This window comes from Pleurodeles waltl, chromosome 1_2 (genome assembly GCF_031143425.1).
Source record: "Pleurodeles waltl isolate 20211129_DDA chromosome 1_2, aPleWal1.hap1.20221129, whole genome shotgun sequence".
NCBI classification, from domain to species: domain Eukaryota; kingdom Metazoa; phylum Chordata; class Amphibia; order Caudata; family Salamandridae; genus Pleurodeles; species Pleurodeles waltl.
In genome coordinates, this window is record NC_090437.1 from 404,477,234 (window position 1) to 404,502,013 (window position 24,780).

Sequence of the window (24,780 nt, forward strand, 5' to 3'; positions counted from 1 at the left end):
ATCTTGTCAGCCCGCCCAGTGATTGTCTCTCACTAACTTATTGGCAAGTCCTGTCCCTCTGCACTGTCTGACACTTCACCCCAGCATGTCCAATAAAATGTCCTTTTGCACTTGTGTAGGATCACAATGGAAGATGTCACTATAATGGACTCACAATCATGGACAATGTACATATAGCACTACAGCACTTTTCAATAAATACCACTTATACAACCACTTTGTCTCTGTGTAATGTGAAACATCAACCGTGCAGTAGATCACTGAATTTTGCCTCCTATCAAATATTGTAGCTTGTCAATACAACTGTCCTGAAATAATGTGGGCTGATAACTATGCACAGTGGCCTGGATTCTACCATACTCTGCCCTTCCTGAGGGTAATATCTGAGGAAAAGAGAAACTATACACCATAATGCTATGTTGGACAGATCAACGCTTCCTCAAGGGATATCTAAACCATAAAATAGTGTCTTCAAAATGTTGCTTCAATGCAAAACTAACATATGTAACATTGCCCACAAATATAAGCGAACAGTCACCAAACTGCATGAATGGAGGTGTATGACTTTACATCCAAATAAGTAATCATGCTGAACAGTGTAACAAATGATCTATGTGAGCTTACTACCACTCACCTTATAAGGGTTTCCTTGGACATGAGACTGTAGTCAGACATAACACAGTGTCCCCAATCCTAAATCTGGAAGCACTGTATGTGACATTGAAAACATATATTATGAAAAAAAAAGAATTTGGGATCCATAGTAACTGTGATTGGTGGTTGCAATGAATGGCCGAATCTTTGCAAGGTAGCTTTGGGGTAGCTGCCAATGTTACAGCTCAGTTGCGATTTGTTAGCAGCATAGGACACAAAATGTAATACAAAAGAAACACTGTACACTCATGCCAAGGACCTGATCTACAAGCATGTCACACATACTGTAAAGGGTTACCTACATATTTATTAAACAGTAAAAACAGAAGTGAAAACTCGGGGAAAAGCCTTACATACCCTAATCTACTCTAACTACTCATTACCCACAACTGTACCTAACTAACCGAAACGAAACGTTCTAAACATCAACCCCCAACCACCCTTATGAGACGGGACACATGGAGGACATCCGATACTAACCTAAACACATACTATCCTATACTAAACAAATATATATTTTGTTGCTTTTTTTTGTTTTAAATTTTTTTTTTTGGTAAACACTCAAGAACCCCAACATTGACTAACACCCACCCACCCACACACTTAAAAATAAACAGTAGAAATATTCAGGACTCCCCACCCCCCACCCACTAACACTAACTAAACTAACATCCTATACTAACCTAACACTAAGCCTCCTAAACCCACAAAGCGTAAGAACCAGGAAAGAGGAGGGAGGGGAGGGAATCATGTCCGTATATTCATCTACAGGTTGGCCCTCCGGAGGGTCCTCTTGATTGAACGCACCCGCTGGTTCACCTTTTCACCTCCTGCCGCAGTCGACTCATCTTCCAAAGGACACAGTCCAATATTCGCTGCATTTGTCCAAAAGCAGCAGGGTCAATGGCTGCATCTGGGGTGGTCTGCGTGCCAGCCGAGGAAGTATGGGGCCGTGTAGTGTCCATGGCTGTGGGCTGCCCTGCAGGTGGTGCTGTGCTTGGGCCTGGAGCAGTTGCTGTGGATGTTCCGGCAACGGTCCCAGCTGCTGGTGGTGCCACCTGGGTGGTAGTGGTGGTGGTGCTGGTGGTGGTTGTGGTGAGCAAAGAAAGTCCGCCTTGTGGAAATGCCCTCCAGGCTCCGGAGGCTCGTTCATGCCGATATCTTCTGGCCATTTTTCGGTACCTAGACTCAACTTGAAGTATGTGTTGGTACCTCATTGCCCGCCATTAAAACTCCCTGACCTGGATGGGTGTCATATTTGCAGCTGTGAAGACAAATAGAAAATCTAACATTAGGTACTACATTGTGTGAAATGGCACAAGAAGAAAATCAGACAATACATCTATTGTACTTGTAACAGCTCATATCATCATACAGATCATTGATTGTCCCTGAGGAAGTACATGGCAAGCCAGCCTACAAAGGTCCTATCACACATAGCACATTCAAACCCTACAAGATGGGTAACAACAGCCATGATTTTGGCATCTATGTTCTGCCAGTTGTCAGCTAACAATCATGCTGCACATCCTCCACCACTGCCAGGGCTACAAATGTCATTGTACGGGATGGAAATCTAGAGCCACATGATCTGCAAGTTGTAAATGGACTTGCTAGTATAGTACTCATGTGCAAAACTTGAGTGTGTATACTAAGTTCAGACAAAAGATTCACTGATTACATGTCTGTGTACCAAACTTGTATCATCAGTCCTAGGTACACTATTCACAAACCTATGCCTGTGTTTGAGGGTGGGGGGGTGGACTAACAACTAATAATTTCTAACAACAAGGACAGGAAGCTTAGGAAAGCTGGACATGTGTTTTGCTCGGCACACACACCACAGGTAAGGAGGATCTCCAAATAGGAGACAGCAAACCCTTGACCAATCCCAGCACCACTCATGTTTGGAAATGCAGACCTTTGTCCACATCATTTACTACCAGTAAGCCATGATTTACAACAAACACAGAGATGCAAAAACACCCCTGGCCATGAGTTGCATGCACACCTAGGCCATTGCACTCAAGTGCCACATACTCGTAGCACTACATGTGGAGCTACATGCTGCTATGAAGTTTAACCTACAGTTTAATAAGTACATTAGTGAATTGGGAAGCAGAAGTCTGTGGATAAGCATTTGGCAGCCCCATTCTGTGAGAATTTGGGTCTGACTGGCTGACTAAATCAAAGATTTGGTCCAGTGCAACTCTTTCTGAGTCAAGTTTTATCCACATGACTCATCCCTATTCACATTGCGGTGCCTACAGGACTGACCTAGAATACCTAAATAAGACAATAGGATAAGCATTGGCCAAATCAAATACGGTGATAAAATGATATTCCACTCATGGAACAAAACAAATGATTGGCCAGCGCATCACACCTTGCTATGTGTCCAACACACAGGAGTCCATCACACATCACCAGCAAACACAACACATAACACACACATCCACACTTACTGGAGTTGTCTGGGTCCTCGAATCGAGCCACCTCGCCAACAGTGTAGGGTGCCGGTCCACCTGTAAGGCATGGAATGGAGAAATGTGCTCAATGTCTGTGCACTGTACAACAATTCCAAAGACAATTATTATGTGTAAGAGTACATCAGAAAGTAAAGCCTCTCAGACATGATGATACTGCATCCTATATAGCACGGCTAACATGTGCATACCATGGGTCTCCAGTGAGTGATACACACATATCTGCACACATGCAGTGGCCCTAACTATAATGTGGTGGCAAACATGCTCCTTCATTAGTGAGCAGACATAATAATAGAGTGTATTTGTCTCATCATGTGCATCCATGAGAGACATCCAAAGCCACTTTCCGTGAGGACTGCATTACTAGTCAACCAGCCATTGTGACCATGACAAATTTATGACACACAGGTACAATGTACAGAGGGGCAGGGACAGTTGTTAGCCCTCATGTTGTTACAGTTTCTTCATTTGATGTGGCCCGGCTATGATGAGTTGCACCAACCATAGAGATATGAACCCATGTGCATACCTTTGGCCAGCCATCCCTAATCGACATGTGGCACTACAAACTCCAAATACCAGTCTAAGATGTTAGCTGAGCGCAGCTAGAACCTGTTCCCTATGTGTTCAAATCCAGATCAGACATGTATCCGAAATGAAGGAGGGACACAATAATCCCTAAGAATTTTGGAATTTCCATGATCGGTTTCCTTACACACTCACCAGACACACATGAGACATATGTTCGGGCCACATTGCTATCATCAATTGATGTGAAGCCTGCACTCATTTTCAGCCTCATGTAGTGTTTCAAAAGTCAGTCTAGCTGTTGCGTCAACAAATAATGGTAATTATTTGGAAATTTCTATACCTCACAGGCAACTGTGGCCTATATCTATACATAATTGGCTCCTGATTTGTGTTGCTGTTTGACACAAAGGCGGCACTAACTTACATAATGCAAATGTATTCAGTAAGTTTGCAGAGCTCTTGCTTCCTAACAGCTAGCAATTGTGGTCCTTAACAAAGTAGATATATGACCCTGTATGTTTCAGTAGCATCCCACACACTCAACAACATTGCTGGCAGATATTGTAAAATTCAGCTGATGTCACTACAGAGCATTTAAACGTGCACATTTACATGATTTGTACTCACCAATAGGGCCACCGATCACAATCCCCAGGTGGTCCAGCAGATCTTGCTCCCTGGAGATAAGGTCAGCCCAGCGGTGCTTCAGCTGGTGGTCGCTTCTTGCTGTCCTATAAATCCATTGCAGATGATGCAACACCTTTGCCCACCTGAACCTCTGTGCCTCAGTGTGATACCCCTGTATCACCCGCCCACCTGCCTCAATCATTAGGGGTAGGAAATGGCACACCAGCCATATAAATCCACCCAGCTCCTCCTCACCCATCTTGCCAAGACGAGGCCTACCCAACATCTTTGCAGCAACAGAGGAATAGGGGATAAAAGGGAACAAAGGCGAATAGGGGGAAAGTAGAACAGGAAAAACTTAAACTAAACAACTAACACAGCCCAACTATACCCAAACTTATACTACCCACAACAGACTCCCAGCAAAACAAAGACAATACTTTACAACACACATGTACACAAAAAAGACAAGATACTACAACAAGTTTTTATTCACAAAAAGACAATAAAAAGACCACACAGGAGACAAAAGCACAATTTGAACAGACAAAACTCTGAACATAGCCACACAGTCAGGAAATATCACAGACTGCAAAGTGAAAGTGAAAGTACACCCACTGTACATAACCTGTAAACAGGATATCCTATTACATCACTTCCTGCCTAAAATGGCGGGTGTTTTTATAGTCATGCGTCAAAATATTTTGACGCATATAGTCTGTGCGTCATTTTTTTCGACGCACAGGAGTAGAATTGAGCCCGCATCCATATGTTTTGAAATAGTTTTACACTTAACCAATTTTCTGAGGTACAGTGTGGAAGATACAGCTCAGGGGCAATGGTTATTTCAGGGCATTATGCGTCGTTTTTCAGCCATAAGCGTAATTTTTTGTCGCTTGTGCGCCATTTTTTTACACTTATGCTTCAAAATTACAGACATTAACTGGGTTTGGGTCATTTTACCATTTTAATGTTATATTACAGTTGTGACAATACTAAGATAGGCTGATTGCACCCACTTTGGTCATGACGGTGTATGGGCACATGTGACACATCATACTACTGCGGACCATGATCCGCTACTTCATGTACAGGATTTTCACTCTTGACTGACGCACTAGATGGCCAAACATATGGCCTACATATCTGTATTGCACAAATTGGGCATGTTTGGGGTCAGGAGAAGATAGCAAGGTGACACAGATAAGTACAATACCTCAATGCCTATGGCTCAATGTGTGTGCATTGGCTACTAATGTAGTTGTTGACCCACTGTGTGAGCATCACAAGATGCACCATTGCAAATATGCTTGTATGAAATTGGAGTCAATGTGTCAAACCCTCAGATGAAAGTCAGTGTGGAAATGAGAGAGGACATGTGTTAGTCATACATGTAGCAAAATCTGTTGTGTGCACTTCCTAGTTTTTGGGTAACGTAAACACCACAAATGATAAAGCATGCACCGGATAGATAGCAGATGCTTGTTCATGTCAATGGTCCAAAACTTGCCCATCACATGTCCTGGTAATTTGGATACTGCTTCCTAGGCACTTGTTGGTGAACCCACCATGAATCAGGCACATGTATAGACTAAGTGGGTACCATGTTATTGACACGGAAAGCCATAGGTGAACCACAATTGTAATATCACGCCACAGTTGTGGTCATATGACTGAGCCATAACTCTCCTGTGGCAGTGGTGGACCAGCAGACCAAGCAGCACATGGCCACATATTTCCAGTGATCAATTGCACAGAGGTGTCTGGTTCATGTGTGTGGTCCAATGTTGATCCTGTATATTTTTAGGGTCTATGTTGTCACAGTTATGTCCAGGTCTTGTCATGAGTTAGTGGCGGTGTAAGAGGGGCGGCAGAGAGGTAGTCACGAACAACACCAAAGGTTAAATGAAGTGGTGAAGATTTATTTAAGTAATAAGCCAAACGATTAGCCCTACACCAACCAACGTCCTCTTCTCTCCCCTTCAACTGTCGTTCGTACATTCCACAAGCCGCATCTCGAGCAAACACAACATTCTCCACTTTCGTCTCGTGCCAGACGCGCACGCACCTACATTCCTAGGATACCACACCACCTTCCGCATATCAGAATAACAAAACTAAAAAAATAATATATTTAACATACCTAAATACAAATTACACATGGCCCTTGAACAATTAATGTTGCTTGCAAACTGAGACAAATTGAACGAACATTGCATCACCAAGTCCATAAAGGTGTCACAGAACACAGTTCATTTCACAGTTCATTTTACATAGTCCCTGAACCATGATGGTTTTGAAACATTCCTTTTTGGTCGAGTTTCAGCTGGGCCTCGCATTTTAGTAACACCTGGAGTGATACAGATATCTTGAGCAGGAACGTCCAGTGAGATACCTTGAGAGTCATGAACTTCTACATCGGGTCCCGAACACTTAGCCACCCTATTCAGATTCCATATCCTACGATCTTCTGTTTTCACCGCATTCCTAAACAGTCTTATGACTTTAAATGGACCCTTGAACTTAGATGGTTTTCCCTCCTTCCTTGGAGATCTTATCTTAACAAAATCCCCTTCATGCAACACAGTTCTTTTAACAGCTTTTCGCTCATCATACCTCAACTTTCTTCTCACTTTCACCTCTCTCTCTCTCCAACCTTCAATGCTATCAACCTGATCACTGACCTCTTTCCTTTTCTCATTAACCCATCTGGGTTCAATCTCACTGTAAGGAACTCTACCTTTGAATAATTGAAAAGGAGTCACCCCTGTAGTGGAATGTGGTGTTAAACGATACTCCCGAACCTTTTTTTTTACCTCACACTCCCACTCAACATTATTAATAAGTGCTAATTGCATGCATTGTTTCAGCACTTTTATAAAGCGCTCAACAACACCATTAGACTCTGGGTGATAAAGAGCAGTTCTTTTATGAACCACATTCCTTTCTCTTAAAAAAGACTCTGTTGCATCAGAGACAAACTGCACCCCATTGTCGGTCAGTAAAGTAGAGGGAAAGCCCTCTCTTTCAAACAGGTCATCAAGAAAATTAATTATGTCTCTTGATTCAACCGAATTCACAAATCTGACTTCTGGCCAACGGGAGAACATGTCAATGCAGACTAAAATATACCGGTCAACAGAATTCAGTTTAATTGGGCCTAAAATGTCCAAGGCTATGTCAACCCAGGGACCAGAAGATTCCTCACGTATGACCATGGGCTGAACCCTACACTTTAATACCTTATCTGAACAAGCGCACTCACGGCAGTTCCTCACTTCCCTTTCCACCATGATGTCCATGGCAGGCCACCAGTAGGCGTTCCTTAATCTCTCCTTCGTTTTGGAGATGCCCATGTGGCTTGAGTGAGCAAGATTAACAAGATTCTTTCTCAAGCTAGTTGGTGGAACCAACTTGCTGCCTCTCATCAATAACCCACCAACTACAGACAATTCATTTCTGACCTGCCAGTAACCTGTTAATTCTTCACACAGTTTCTCCTTGACACCCAAACCATTTGTAATTTTACTCACCACATCCTGCAACGTAACATCTTTCGACAATTCATCCAACCACATTAGTTCTGAGATTGTTCCCTCAGTGACAATGCAGACCTTTATCTCCTCGTCAGCTACAATGTCTGCAAAACACCCTCTTTCAATGATCTCATCATCTTTTCCCGTGTCTGGGCACAACCTCGACAGACAATCAGCCTGAACATTTAATGTCCCCGGCATATAAGAGATTACAAATTCTTGCAACGCCACTACCCACTTCCTGATTCTATGTGAGATCAACTCTATACCTTTTTTAGTAAATACCTCTACCAGAGGTTTGTGGACAGTCCCAATCTGAAATTTATGTCCCCACAAAAATTTCCTCAGTTTTCTCACTGCCCAAAAGACACTAAGCGCCTCTTTTTCAACAACTGAATAATTGAATTCAGCTCCCTTCAAACATCTGGATGCAAAAAGAATAGTCCTCATTTGACCATGTTTTTTCTGTAATAAAACCACCCCAAGACCCTTAGAACTGGCATCAGTCATCACAATAATCTCATTGTGTGCATCAAAGCTCCCTAAATCTGCTGCCTTATCCAAGCTCACCTTGATGTCCCGATACTCTTTTTCACATACTTGATCCCACTTAAATTCTGCTCTTTTCTTTAACAATTGTCTCATGTAATAAGTTCTTTCAGCAAAGCGTGGGACAAATTTATTATAAAACTCCGCCATGCCTAGAAACTTTACAAGTTCTTCTTTATTTTGTGGACTGGGTAATTTTTTTATAGTATTGACTAAACTTTCCTTGGGACGAATTCCTTTCACCGAAATCTCATGACCTAAGTACTCAATGTTGGGAATGTTTATCTTACACTTCTCAGCTTTGAGAGTCAGACCATTGTCTCGTAGCTTCTCTAAAACCATCTTCAGTCTCTTATTGTGTTCTGCTAAATTGGTCCCTGTGATTAAAAGGTCATCCTGATATACTTTCACCCCTTCTATGCCTCTCAAAATCCTTTCCATGGCCCTCTGAAAAACAGATGCTGCAGAAATCAACCCAAACGGCATTCTTAAGAACTTGAATGTGCCAAATGGTGTTATAAAAGTGGTAAGTTCCTGGGAAGAATTATGCAAATTAATTTGATGGTAAGCAGAGGTCAAATCTAGGGTTGAGAAGTGACTTGCCCCACACAGCGAACACAACAACTCTGTAATATTTGGGAGAGGATAGTGGTCTATGATGACTGGCTTGTTTAGATCTCTCAGATCAACATAGAGTCTAGCTTCGCCGTTGGACTCCCTTGCCATAACAACTGGTGCCACCCATTCTGAAGCCTCAACCTCTTGAATAATCCCATTCATGATGAGCTTATCGATCTCAGCTTTCATTTTATCCCTCACCAACAGAGGTACATTTCTCACTTTCGCTGCCTTCGGCTGTGCACCAGGCTTTAGCTTAATTTTGTGTACATAGTTTTTTAGACAGCCTAATTTCTTGCTAAACACATCTGGAAACTCCTTCACCCAATCCCCCACATCTTCTGAAACAGATTGAACTGTGTGATTATCCTTCAGCCTAACAGGTGGGTCTTCATTTGGATCAAGCAAAACTCTGAGATCACGTTGATGAAACCAACTAATTAAAGAGTCCCCTTTTACAGAGACGTACACTTTTGCTGGAATGAGACGCTCCCTAAACTCTACCATTCCCCAAAAGTAACCCAACAACTTGATTGGCTCGCCACCAAAACCCTTAGGTAACACATCAGGTTTTAACAAGTCGACTGTCCCCTTTAAATACTGATCATAAAATATTTTAGGTATCAAAGTAAGTTTTGCCCCAGAATCAAATAAAATGTTGAGGGGTTTGCCATTAACCAAGATTGACTCTACAGGACCATCAAAAGACCCAACACTAGTTTGTAGAACCTGAACGACATTCACTGCTTCGGCACCATCTGCGTCACCATCACACCACACCTCTCTTATTTTCTTTGTGTTATTCTTCACCCTGCAACATCTAGCAAGATGACCAACTCTACCACAGTTCCTACAGAGTATTTTCCAGGCAGGACATTCCTTGTTATTGGCCATGTGACCAATATTCCCACACCTAAAACACTTCCCAGCAAATGTTTTCTTTGACTTTACTGATTCTCCAGCAACTTTATTGTCAGTGTTGTTGCAATGTATTACTTTCACCGACGCTCCTTCATCCCTTGTTGTGTCAAATACAGTAGAGTCTTTTCGAAGTACCTCAACACATTTCTTGGAGTGTTCACAGGTTCTAGCCAACACTAGAACCTCATCTAGAGATGGATTGTCCTTTTGCCACATGCTCTCCTTTGCCTTTTCCAAGGAGCAGCCAAGCATGAATTGATCCCTCAAACGTTCCTCATAAAAATTTCCAAAAGCACAGGTAGAAGCAAGCCTTCTCAGCTCAGTAATATATTGTTCCATTGTCTAACCTTGGCGTTGCATCCTTTTTCCAAATTGGTATCTTTCAAGAACTGTACTTACTTTTGGTAAGTAATGCAGGTCCAGATTCTTTAGGCAAATATCAAATTCGTTGAGGCCAGTGGAGTCTGTATCTGAAAGATCAGGAAGATTTTCAAAGACTTCTTGACCCTCAGTGCCCAAACAGTGCATTAAAAGTGAAGTCTTCCTTTCAGCACTTAATGAAGTGCCACACACCCTAGCATAGTTATTAAAAACCTTCTTCCACTTTTGCCATGGTATGGGTGGGTCACCAGGAGAGATTTAAAAAAACGGTGCAGCAGGAACATTCTGCATGATGACCAGTGAAAGAGAACTCCACAATCGACAGGTTGAGACAAAGTAACTTGAAATAGTTTAAAATGACAAGCAATTAGTTAAAGCTGATTAAACCAGAATTAAGAAGTGGCACCGAAATCGATGATGAACCCTCTATTGCAGAAACGTGACTACCTCTATTGCAGAGAAATAAACAGGCACAGGAACAGATGAAGGCTGTCTGTAGGTTACGGTTACCTGAGCAGCCAGGCCTCAGTAGAAGACACAATGGGGGTGATTCTAACCCTGGCGGTCGGTGATAAAGCGGCGGCCAACCCGCCAACAGGCCGGCGGTCAAAAAAATGCAATTCTGACCCTGGCGGGAACCGCCAACACAGCCCGCCGCATTAACACTCCGACCGCCACGGCGGAACAAACAAACAGCGCGGCGGTCACCGCCAACAGCCAGGCGGCAGACAATGTACCGCCCACCCTATCACGACCCACCAATCCGCCACCTTTTCCGGGGCGGGAGCCCCGCCGATAAAAACACGGCGGAAACAGACATTTTCAATGGAAAACGCTCACCTCGAGACACTCCACGCGGAATCCGGACAGCATGGAACCCGAATTGAACATCATACCTGCTCTTGTCTACCTGCTCATCTACCACGAGTACGAACTCCGGCGCAGAGGTCAACAGTGAGTACTGCACCTACGACACACGGGAGGGGGGGAGGACGAAAGGTTACGGGCATACACATATGCGACCCCCCCACCCCCGCAATATGTACACACCAATGCAGAGCAGGAAGTCACAGTGACACCACACAAACACCCTTTAAAAATACAATGACACAACCAAATTTGGAATAAATATTTATGTACAAAAAAAGCACCTGGAAATAATTGAGCAACCGTGAAAAATATTTACAAAAACCAAAAATATATACACATCAGTGTATCACTGAAGTAACAAGTCCTGCACATCCTACGAATCTAACATGTCCGTGGGCCAATGTTCTGCGAAACAAGGGCAAAGCCCACACACGAGACCTGAGTCCTTTGGAGAGAACACTGCAGGGGCATCTGATGTTAAAACTACAGGCACCTCAGGGGGAAGGGAAGGGGGGGCCACCACAGCCACATGAGTCCACGACGCCAGATCCACGAGGAGCCACCATGCCCACTGCACCATCCTGGGGAGTGCAAAGCCACAGTCTCTCAATGTCTCTACAGTGGGTGGGCTGCCCACTGCACCATCCTGGGGAGTGCAAAGCCACAGTCTCTCAATGTCTCTACAGTGGGTGGGCTGCCCACTGCACCATCCTGGGGAGTGCAAAGCCACAGTCTCTCAATGTCTCTACAGTGGGTGGGCTGCCCACTGCACCATCCTGGGGAGTGCAAAGCCACAGTCTCTCAATGTCTCTACATTGGTTGGGCTGCCCACTGCACCATCCTGGGGAGTGCAAAGCCACAGTCTCTCAATGTCTCTACAGTGGGTGGGCTGCCCACTGCACCATCCTGGGGAGTGCAAAGCCACAGTCCATCCGGTGGATGACAGTCTCCACTGGTCAAGGAGGAGGCATGGTGGGCACAGTGAACCATAAACAGTGCCTGAGACGGCGGGACCCAGCGCAGCGGTGCATGACATGGCGATGTCCAGCGGAGCGGTGCTTGAGATGAAGGGCCCAGCGGGGCGGTGCTTGAGATGAAGGGCCCAGCGGAGCGGTGCTTGAGATGAAGGGCCCAGCGGAGCGGTGCTTGAGAGGAAGGGCCCAGCGGAGCGGTGCTTGACAGGAAGGGCCCAGCGGAGCGGTGCCTGAGAGGAAGGGCCCAGCGGAGCGGTGCTTGAGATGAAGGGCCCAGCGGAGCGGTGCTTGAGAGGAAGGGCCCAGCGGAGCGGTGCTTGACAGGAAGGGCCCAGCGGAGCGGTGCTTGAGATGAAGGGCCCAGCGGAGCGGTGCTTGAGATGAAGGGCCCAGCGGAGCGGTGCTTGAGATGAAGGGCCCAGCGGAGCGGTGCTTGAGAGGAAGGGCCCAGCGGAGCGGTGCCTGAGAGGAAGGGCCCAGCGGAGCGGTGCTTGAGATGAAGGGCCCAGCGGAGCGGTGCTTGAGATGAAGGGCCCAGCGGAGCGGTGATTGAGATGAAGGGCCCAGCGGAGCGGTGCTTGACAGGAAGGGCCCAGCGGAGCGGTGCCTGAGAGGAAGGGCCCAGCGGAGCGGTGCTTGAGATGAAGGGCCCAGCGGAGCGGTGCTTGAGAGGAAGGGCCCAGCGGAGCGGTGCTTGAGATGAAGGGCCCAGCAGAGCGGTGCTTGAGAGGAAGGGCCCAGCGGAGCGGTGCTTGACAGGAAGGGCCCAGCGGAGCGGTGCCTGAGAGGAAGGGCCCAGCGGAGCGGTGCTTGAGATGAAGGGCCCAGCGGAGCGGTGCTTGAGATGAAGGGCCCAGCGGAGCGGTGCTTGAGATGAAGGGCCCAGCGGAGCGGTGCTTGAGAGGAAGGGCCCAGCGGAGCGGTGCTTGACAGGAAGGGCCCAGCGGAGCGGTGCTTGAGACGGCGGGGCCCTGTTCAGCGGGGCCCTGTTCAGCGGTACCTGTCTTCACGGCGGGCCCTGTTCAGCGGTACCTGTCTTCACGGCGGGGCCCTGTTCAGCGGTACCTGTCTTCACGGCGGGGCCCTGTTCAGCGGTGCTCTTCTGCACGGCGGGGCCCTGTTCAGCGGTACCTGTCTTCACGGCGGGGCCCTGTTCAGCGGTGCTCTTCTGCACGGCGGGGCCCTGTTCAGCGGTACCTGTCTTCACAGCGGGGCCCTGTTCAGCGGTACCTGTCTTCACGGCGGGGCCCTGTTCAGCGGTGCTCTTCTGCACGGCGGGGCCCTGTTCAGCGGCGCTCTTCTGCACGGCGGGGCCCTCTTCAGCGGTACCTGTCTTCACGGCGGGGCCCTGTTCAGCCGTACCTGTCTTCACGGCGGGGCCCTGTTCAGCGGTACCTGTCTTCACGGCGGGGCCCTGTTCAGCGGTGCTCTTCTGCACGGCGGGGCCCTGTTCAGCGGTACCTGTCTTCATGGCGGGGCCCTGTTCAGCGGTGCTCTTCTGCACGGCGGGGCCCTGTTCAGCGGTACCTGTCTTCACGGCGGGGCCCTGTTCAGCGGTACCTGTCTTCACGGCGGGGCCCTGTTCAGCGGTGCTCTTTTGCACGGCGGGGCCCTGTTCAGCGGTACCTGTCTTCACGGCGGGGCCCTGTTCAGCGGCGCTCTTCTGCACGGCGGGCCCTCTTCAGCGGTACCTGTCTTCACGGCGGGGCCCTGTTCAGCGGTACCTGTCTTCACGGCGGGGCCCTGTTCAGCGGCGCTCTTCTGCACGGCGGGGCCCTGTTCAGCGGTACCTGTCTTCACGGCGGGGCCCTGTTCAGCGGCGCTCTTCTGCACGGCGGGGCCCTCTTCAGCGGTACCTGTCTTCACGGCGGGGCCCTGTTCAGCGGTGCTCTTGCAGTATGTCAAGGGAGTCAGACCTGGCCTGGACACCCTGCTCACTCGCCCTCCGACCGTGCTGTGTCAGGCCCCTTCGGGGAGTGAGTCCTGGGCCCTTTGGTGTCGTTCCTTGCAGCCGGGATGGGGCTTGTGGGGCCCTCCTGCTCCGTGCTCCTGGTGGTTGTCCTCTCCGCCCTGCTGCCCTTCCGCTCCTTAGATGGGGCTCTCGGCCCCTTGCCTCCCCTGGCTGCTGTGGCCGGTGAAGTGGCCGGAGTCACCTCCTTGGGGGCAGCCGTCTCTGTCCGCTCACGGCGGCCCTTCAATTTCCGGGTCCTCTTGCCTGGGGGGGGGGCTGGCTGTCCCCTTGCTGCTCACCGAAGTGTTACTGCCGCCAAAGGGTGGACTCCACATGCCATGCACCACTTGCACTGTAGAAGTTGGGCTGGTGGTGGCTGAGGTGCCCTTGGGACTTTTCCCAGTTGGAGGGGGTGGGTCGGGGGAGGGAAAGAGGTCAAAATTGGAGATGTAATATTTCTTGGGACCAAGGTAAGGGGTAGGAGTAGTGGTGAGAGAAGTGGAGGAAGAGGATGTGGTTGTATGAGAGCCAGGTGTGCTGTCCTTGGGTGCAGGTGACTGGGACGTAGGCTGTGGTGAGGTGGTTGGCTGTTGTTTGGGTGTCTGCCTGCGTTTATGTGTCTTGGAAGAGGGGGTGACAGACACAGTGGGAGAGGACACAGGGGACGTGTAAATGCCAGTGGGGGTGGTGACTGCAGGTGTGCGGACTGTAGTGGAGGGTTTGCTGGTGGTGGAAGAACTGGCTGATGTTGGGGTGCATGCAGGTGTGAGTGTAGACGTCACAGGGAGGGAGGAGGGAGACGAGGAGGACGGGGACACAGAGGTGGTAGTGACTGTTGATATGTCTGCATCTGTGTGTTGCTTGGGTGAATGCTTGTGTTTTCTGTGGTGCTTATGTTTGGATGAGCTGGCCTTGGGTGTTGAGGTGTGTGCAGGCTGGTCTGATGGTGTGGATGGGATAGGTTGAGGTACAGGAGACAGAGAAAGGGTGGAGGCAGATAGAAGAGGGAGACTGGAGACAGGGACAATGGCTGCCGTCAGTGCTGAGGCCAGAGCAGTGAACGCTCGTTGATGGGCAGCCTGACCCGAATGAATGCCCTCCAGGTAGGCATTGCTCCGATGCACCTCCCTTTCCACCCCCTGGATGGCATTCAGAAGGGTAGTCTGCCCAACAATGACCGTCCTCACCAGGTCAATGAGCTCCGCACTGAGGGCAGCAGGGGTAACAGAGGCAGGGGCTGAGGTGCCTGGGGCGAAGGAGACGCGCGCCTTCCTGGCCGAGCGGCCACGGAGCGAAGACTGAGGGGCTGCTGGGAGGGCGGTGCTGGTGCGCTGGGTGGCGGCTGTACCTGTTGTTGCGGGGGGCACAGATGGTGCCGCCACCGCTAGGGAGCTCCCAAACGAGGACGTGTCCGTGTCGCTGGTGTCTCCACCGGCCCCCGTTGTGGTGCTCCCCTCGCCCTCCGGATCACTGGTGCCCTTGGTGTCTGTGTCAGTGCCCACCGGGGCCTGGTGACCTGCAGCTCCCTCCTGCTCCGACGCCAAATCTCCTCCGCCTGATGATGCTAAAACACAAGAAGACAAAGATTTAGGGTGGGGGGAGAAATTAAACAAAGTTGAGTGCATGCCTTAGCAATACACTTTGCGGAGAGGACAGACACAGGTGGCTTGTGCACTAAGTCGCGAACTTGGGGTACACTCCTCAGTACTTCTGACTAGGCAAACAGGTCTAGGGACAACAGACGCGCACATGTGTGATGCTGGAGCATGGGTAGCTGCACTTGGCACCCTACAGAGGTGGGGGGCGGGGGCACAGGGCCATGCCTAAGGGAGAGGACTACACTACAGAGAGCGCCCTGGCCTAATGTCACCCACAGCCCTCCTCCCCCACCCAGACGCCTCCACTGCGCATACAGATAGGAGAATGTGCAGATACTCACCCCCTTGTGTCTGCTGTGCTGTCCTCAAGCGCCCATCCAAATTAGGGTAGGCCACCGCCAGGATCCGGGACATCAGGGGGGTCATGGTGCGACTGGCACCCCTCCTAGGTCGGGAGGCCATCCCCAGCAGTGTTTCTGCGGTCTTCCTCGTTCCGCGGCGGATGTCCTCCCACCTCTTGCGGCAGTGGGTGCCCCGTCTGTTGTAGACCCCCAAGTTCCGGACTTCCTTGGCGATGGCACGCCAAATATCGATTTTCTGATGGGCGCTCACCTGTTTGACATGTACAGGGTGGGAAAGAGAAACCGTCACATATCTGCATGTTTGGAGTACATGCCCCCCCCTCCCCAACCTTGCCATGGTTCCCATTCTCTCATCTGTCGTGCGTTGCACTCATCATTCCCTCCACACCCCACCAACTTACATCCCCCCCACTCCACACAGGCATAACCCATTGAATGTGCACTGAGTGCACTCACCTGTTGGTCTGGAGGACCGTAGAGTAGCGCATACTGGGGGAGGACCCCGTCCACGAGCTTCTCCAACTCTTCTGAACTGAAGGCGGGGGCCCTTTCACCAGTAGCAGCAGCCATTGTCACTTCCAGACCGAGTTCACAGCAGCACTTGCAGTATAGGTCCTCTCCTGTGGATGATCAGGTCTCGAATGATTGAGCAGATAGAAAATGGCGGTCACGCCCGCGGCGGTGCGTACCGCGGCGGTGCGTACCGCGACCGCCGGCGCACATCGTCATTGGCTCCTGAAACCCATAGGCTTCAATGTTAACCAATGCGTCTTCGCACAGCGGTCTTCGAGCGCCTACCGCCACGGTGTGCCCCGCCAGCGCAGTGACCTCACATCCCATTGTCCCACTTCACAGGTCAGGCATCGGCCATTTCAAGGGCCCACATGGCTTAATTTCTAATGCGTCACACAGGCCTAGGCCTTGCAATGGCACACATACAAACATATCAAACCATACATTTACCTGTACTGTGCAAGCTGTGTTGTACGTACCTGTGAGTGGATTGACTCTGTACTCCATATTCTCCTTCCTAGGCACCGTCCGCTGGGACTAGCGATGAGAAGGAGGAATCCTTGCGTGTACCGGCCGCTGGTGGACCTGTCGACAATGGAAGAACGCCATATAATACTACGATACCGACTTGACCGAGCCTCCATCCATGAACTGTGTGCCCAGCTGGAGCCAGCCCTGATGTCCCCCATCTGCCAACCCACAGGAATTCCCCCTCTAGTGCAGGTTCTGTCTGTCCTCCATTTCTTTGCAACTGGCTCATTCCAGACAACAGTGGCCATGTCATCTGGGATGTCTCAGCCTATGTTTTCCAAGATCTTATCCAGAGTGTTGTCTGCCCTGATGAAACTCATGCGGAGCTACATCATTTTCCCAGAGGAGGGTGATTTGCCTACAGTGAAAGCTGATTTCTATGCCCTTGGACACATCCCCAACATCATTGGTGCAATTGATGGGACCCATGTGGCTTTAGTCCCCCCAAATGACGATGAACAGGTGTACAGGAACAGGAAGAATTACCATTCAATGAATATCCAGGTGGTCTGTTTGGCTGACCAGTACATCTCCCATGTAAATGCCAAGTTCCCAGGGTCAGTGCATGACGCGTATGTTATGCGAAATAGCAGCATTCCCTATGTGATGGACCAGCTACAGAGACAGCGTGTGTGGCTAATAGGTGACTCTGGTTACCCCAACCTGCCGTGGCTATTGACCCCAGTGAGGAATCCCAGGACCAGGGCAGAGGAACGGTACAATGAGGCCCATGGGCGTACTAGGAGGGTGATTGAGCGAACCTTTGGGCTCCTGAAGGCCAGATTTAGGTGCCTGCATATGACAGGTGGATCCCTAATGTACTCACCAAAGAAGGTGTGCCATATCATCGTGGCGTGCTGTATGCTTCACAACCTGGCTTTGCGACGCCAGGTGCCTTTCCTGCAGGAGGATGGTCCAGATGGTGGTGTTGTAGAAGCCGTGGAGCCTGTGGAGAGTGAAGAGGAGGAAGACTCTGAGGACGACACAGACAATAGGGACAGAGTGATACAACAGTATTTCCAGTAACACACAGGTAAGAATCACCCACGCCATTTCACAATTGCTTATAGCCTCCTGCATCTGTACTTTCTGTAGTTCCCCACAGATCTTTTTCATTAATTTTTGCCTTTCCCTTCCCTTCTCAGTGCTGTCTGACTCAGTACCTGACTTCTGCTTGGTTCGCCCATGAAATACAGCGTATTGACATTGGTATGTTGTCATGACTAATTGACAGAACAGAAATTGAACAGTAATATGTAATACATTTGTTAATAATACAGCATGACTCAAAACAGATTTGTGTGCAAAATGTGATTTATTTACAGTGCTAGATATCGGTACATGTGATTCTAAGGGTGATGGGTAGGGGTGGAGGAATATCCATGGCAGAGTCCAGTTCTCAGTCTCACAGGTGCATTGTCCTTTTGCCTGTGGAAGGATGGAGCATAGGCAGTTCATGGTTGGACAGGGTGGCAATGTGGGACAGTGGGAAGACTTGAGGGGGTATGTCCTGCTGGCGGGGGTCTTGACATCCTACTCTGTCTTTTTTTTTGGTCTCAGGCTCCTCTTACGGGGTGGTTGTTCTTCAGCAGGAGGTGGGGTTCTGGGGGGCTGTCGAGGTGTTGGGACCTCCTGTCCACTAGCGCCGGCGGAGGTGGTAGGCTGTTCCTGGTCCGGGCTAGTGACAGGGGCCCTGTGTGGTGCACCATGGTCCCGCAACGCGTCCTCTATCCTGTTGAGGGCCAGGACGATGGTCCCCATTGCGGTCCCGATGATTCTCAGCTCCTCCCTGAACCCCATGTAGCGTTCCTCCTGCTGTGCCTGGATCTCCGTGAACCTGGCCAGTACCGTCGCCATCGTTTCTTGGGAGTGGTGGTAGGCCCCCATGAGGGTGGTGAGGGCCTCTTGGAGAGTGGGTTCCCTGGGCCTCTCCTCCCCCCCCTGTCGCACAGCAGCCCTCCGAGCTGCCCGGTTTCCCCCGGCCTCTGTCCCCTGGACGGTGTGCCCGCTACCACTGCCCCCAGGTCCCTGTTGTTGTTGGGGTGTTGGGTTAGCCTGGGTGCCCTGTAGTGGCAGACACACCGCTGATTGAGCTGTCCTAGAGACAGAGGCATGGGCCCGCTGGGTGGGAGCTGTGCTGGTGTTGGCAGAGGGGGTCGGGTCTGGTGTGGCCTGTGGCTGCCTGAGGGGAACCGACTGCCCAGAGGTCCCCGATGGTCCGGGCTGGTCATCAGGTTCACTGTCGACAGAGCTGCTATCCTCAGTGTGGGCCTGTTCCGGTGGTGGGATGGACACTTCTGGACCCTCCTGGCTGGTGTGTTGTCGTTCGGGTCCTGCATGGGGTAAGAGAGTTTGGTTATTGTTTCTGTGTGTGCAATAGCGTGCGTGTTATGGGTGCCCTTGTCCCCCAGTGCAGGCATTCCCTTGAGGGAGGTGTTGTGAGGGTAGATAGTGGGGGGGGGGTTAGTGCAGTGGTCATGCTTAGGTGATGGGTGCCCATGATTTGTGTTGGCATGCAGGAGTTGGTGTTGGGATGGGTGGGTTGTGCTGGTGAGACATTGTCAGGGAGGATGTGTGCTGGGGGATTGGGGGTTAGGGTGGGGGTGTGGGTTGGCATGCTGGTGGGGTGGGGGGGATATAGTAGTTGAGATTGGACTTACCAGAGTCCATTCCTCCGGCTACTCCAGCGAGGCCCTGAGGATGCAGGATGTTCAAGACGTCTTGCTCCCACGATGTAAATTCGGGAGGGTTGGGTGGGGGTCCGCCGCCAGTCTTCTGGACCGCGATGTTGTGCCTGGAGACCATCGATCGGACCTTCCCCCGTAGGTCGTTCCATCTTTTGCGGATGTCCTCCCTATTCCTGGGATGCTGTCCCACCGCGTTGACCCTGTCCACGATCCGCTGCCATAGCTCCGCCTTCCTGGCTATACTGGTGTGCTGCACCTGCGAGCCGAAGAGCTGGGGTTCCACTCTTAGGATTTCCTCCACCATGACCCGGAGTTCTTGGTCCGAAAAGCGTGGGTGCCTTTGGTTTGCCATGGGGTGGTGTGGGTGAGGTGTGGGGTGGTGTATGTGATGAGGAGTATGTTGGTGAGTGGTGCTTTGTGCTACTATGTGGTGTGTGTGATGGTGTAGTATGCCTCAGTGTGTCTTGCTATGGATTGTCTGCTGTGTCTCTCTCTCCTTCTCTCAGTAATTATGGTCGCAGGGGTTTGTGGGTGATGTGGGTGTGTGTTTTATAGTTGGTTAATTGTGTGGGAGTGGTGTGTGTATGTGTATCAGGTGTGTGTATTTCAAATTGTCCAATGTGGCTGTGTTTTGGTGATGTGTGTGTATTCTGACCGCGGCGGTGTGTAGCGCCAATGGAATACTGCGTTTGAATGACCGCCGTGTGGATTCGTGGGTCGTAATGGCATGGGCGTATTTCTGTTGGCGTGACGGTGGAGGTTTGGTCATCTCCAGTTTATCGCTGCCCGCTGATGTGGCGGGCTGCAGTGGAGGACGGATTTTTGGAGGTTTGGCCGTTGTGGGTCAGAATGACCGTGGCGGTTAACCGCGGCCGCGGCGGTGTTATGGCGGTCTTCTGACCGGCGGTAAGGGCCTTTTACCGCCGAGGTCAGAATGACCCCCAATGTGTCAATGAGTGTCAAAAGTTGCTGTTGTCGGGGTGCGCGTGAGTTCCTGGCGAAGCATAAACCTCCAGCACGAGACGCATTATTTCGATGACTGCTGTTGCTAGGGTTGCGCGTTTGGCTTTGCGCGTTTGGCCCTCGCGCGCCGAAACTCGAGGGTTAGTTGAAGCCAATTAAAATAAAATTTTAAAAAACACACCAGCACGAAATGAAATACCTGGGCGTGAACGACTTGACAGGGAAGATCCACAGACGTGTTGTCAGGGCTTTTGGCGCTTGTATGATAGAGATTACTCCAGAGCTGCCTACCGTTCCCCTTCCGCAGACTCCACAGAAGCCAACAGATCCACTTTCACCTCGTCGCCAATGTAAGAGGGGCGGCAAAGAGGTAGTCACGAACAACACCAAAAGGTTAAATGAAGTGGTGAAGATTTATTTAAGTAATAAGCCAAACGATTAGCCCTACACCAACCAACGTCCTCTTCTCTCCCCTTCAGCTGTCGCTCGTACATTCCACAAGCCGCATCTCGAGCAAACACAACATTCTCCACTTTCGTCTCGTGCCAGACGCGCACGCACCTACATTCCTAGGATACCACAGGCTGCTATTCCTGTATCTACTGAGTATCCTTCGGAGATCAATGGAAGTAAAGCCAATGAGGATATAAGAACCTACATGGGGATGGTCCCACCCTGTCACTGCAGACGTGTTATGAGACTGTCAACAGGGCAACCTTGGTGTGCTGAGTGAGATCATATCTCAGGAGTCTTGTACCGGCAGGGGTGTAGGAGGCTGGACTGGCTTGTAGTGAGTACCAAGGGGTACTTGCACCTTGCACCAGGCCCAGTTATCCCTTATTAGTGTATAGGGTGTCTAGCAGCTTAGGCTGATAGATAATGGTAGCTTAGCAGAGCAGCTTAGGCTGAACTAGGAGACGTGTGAAGCTACTACAGTACCACTTAGTATCATATGCACAATATCATAAGAAAACACAATACACAGTTATACTAAAAATAAAGGTACTTTATTTTTATGACAATATGCCAAAGTATCTTAGAGTGTACCCTCAGTGAGAGGATAGGAAATATACACAAGATATATATACAGAATACCAGAAATATGCAGTATAGTCTTAGAAAACAGTGCAAACAATGTATAGTTACAATAGGATGCAATGGGGACACATAGGGATAGGGGCAACACAAACCATATACTCCAAAAGTGGAATGTGAACCACGAATGGACCCCAAACCTATGTGACCTTGTAGAGGGTCGCTGGGACTTTTAGAAAATAGTGAGGGTTAGAAAAATAGCCCACCCCAAGGCCCTGAAAGGTGAGTGCAAAGTGCACTAAAGTTCCCCAAAGGACAAAGAAGTCGTGATAGGGGAATAAGGCAGGAAAGACACAAACCAACAATGCAACAACGCTGGATTTCCAATCTGGGGTACCTGTGGAACAAGGGGACCAAGTCCAAAAGTCACAAGCAAGTCGGAAATGGGCAGATGCCCAGGAAATGCCAGCTGCGGGTGCAAAGAAGCTTCTACTGGACAGAAGAAGCTGCGGTTTCTGCAGGAACGCAAAGGGCTAGAGACTTCCCCTTTGGAGGACGGATCCCTCTCGCCTTGTAGAGTCGTGCAGAAGTAGTTTCCCGCCGAAAGAACGCCAACAAGCCTTGCTAGCTGCAAATTGTGCGGTTAGCGTTTTTGGACGCTGCTGTGGCCCAGGAGGGACCAGGAGGTCGCAAATTGGACCAGGAGGTAGAGGGGACGTCGAGCAAGACAAGGAGCCCTCTTAGCAGCAGATAGCACCCGGAGAAGTGCCAGAAACAGGCACTACGAGGATGCGTGAAACAGTGCTCACCCGAAGTTACACAAAGGAGTCCCACGTCGCCGGAGACCAACTTAGAAAGTCGTGCAATGCAGGTTAGAGTGCCGTGGACCCAGGCTTGGCTGTGCACAAAGGATTTCCGCCGGAAGTGCACAGGGGCCGGAGTAGCTGCAAAAGTCGCGGTTCCCAGCAATGCAGTCTAGCGAGGTGAGGCAAGGACTTACCTCCACCAAACTTGGACTGAAGAGTCACTGGACTGTGGGAGTCACTTGGACAGAGTTGCTGGATTTGAGGGACCTCGCTCGTCGTGCTGAGAGGAGACCCAAGGGACCGGTAATGCAGCTTTTTGGTGCCTGCGGTTGCAGGGGGACGATTCCGTCGACCCACGGGAGATTTCTTCGGAGCTTCTAGTGCAGAGAGGAGGCAGACTACCCCCACAGCATGCACCACCAGGAAAACAGTCGAGAAGGCGGCAGGATCAGCGTTACAGAGTTGCAGTAGTCGTCTTTGCTACTATGTTGCAGTTTTGCAGGCTTCCAGCGCAGTCAGCAGTCGATTCCTTGGCAGAAGGTGAAGAGAGAGATGCAGAGGAACTCGGATGAGCTCTTGCATTCGTTATCTAAAGTTTCCCCAGAGACAGAGACCCTAAATAGCCAGAAAAGAGGGTTTGGCTACCTAGGAGAGAGGATAGGCTAGCAACACCTGAAGGAGCCATCACAAGGAGTCTCTGACGTCACCTGGTGGCACTGGCCTCTCAGAGCAGTCCAGTGTGCCAGCAGCACCTCTGTTTCCAAGATGGCAGAGGTCTGGAGCACACTGGAGGAGCTCTGGACACCTCCCAGGGGAGGTGCAGGTCAGGGGAGTGGTCACTCCCCTTTCCTTTGTCCAGTTTCGCGCCAGAGCAGGGCTAAGGGGTCCCCTGAACCGGTGTAGACTGGCTTATGCAGAATTGGGCACATCTGTGCCCAAGAAAGCATTTCCAGAGGTTGGGGGAGGCTACTCCTCCCCTGCCTTCACACCATTTTCCAAAGGGAGAGGGTGTAACACCCTCTCTCAGAGGAAGTCCTTTGTTCTGCCATCCTGGGCCAGGCCTGGCTGGACCCCAGGAGGGCAGCTGCCTGTCTGAGGGGTTGGCAGCAGCAGCAGCTGCAGTGAAACCCCAGGAAGGGCAGTTTGGCAGTACCAGGGTCTGTGCTACAGACCACTGGGATCATGGGATTGTGCCAACTGTGCCAGGATGGCATAGAGGGGGCAATTCCATGATCATAGACATGTTACATGGCCATATTCGGAGTTACCATTGTGAAGCTACATATAGGTAGTGACCTATATGTAGTGCACGCGTGTAATGGTGTCCCCGCACTCACAAAGTCCGGGGAATTGGCCCTGAACAATGTGGGGGCACCTTGGCTAGTGCCAGGGTGCCCTCACACTAAGTAACTTTGCACCTAACCTTTACCAGGTAAAGGTTAGACATATAGGTGACTTATAAGTTACTTAAGTGCAGTGTAAAATGGCTGTGAAATAACGTGGACGTTATTTCACTCAGGCTGCAGTGGCAGGCCTGTGTAAGAATTGTCAGAGCTCCCTATGGGTGGCAAAAGAAATGCTGCAGCCCATAGGGATCTTCTGGAACCCCAATACCCTGGGTACCTCAGTACCATATACTAGGGAATTATAAGGGTGTTCCAGTAAGCCAATGTAAATTGGTAAAATTGGTCACTAGCCTGTTAGTGACAATTTGAAAGAAATGAGAGAGCATAACCACTGAGGTTCTGGTTAGCAGAGCCTCAGTGAGACAGTTAGGCACCACACAGGGAACACATACATATAGGCCACAAACTTATGAGCACTGGGGTCCTGACTAGCAGGGTCCCAGTGACACATAACAAACATACTGAAAACATAGGGTTTTCACTATGAGCACTGGGCCCTGGCTAGCAGGATCCCAGTGAGACAGTGAAAACACCCTGACATACACTCACAAACAGGCCAAAAGTGGGGGTAACAAGGCTAGAAAGAGGCTACTTTCTCACAAGGGGTCATTACAACATTTGTACACAGGTTGGGCTGTAAAGTTCCCACTGCATCTGGGAACATCATAGCCTCTGTGTTGATTAATCTTGCATCAATTCACCACGCAGAGCCCATCAATATGTTGTGAGCAATGTGATTCAGCGTGTGAACTGTCAGGGTCCTAACATGTGTGGACTT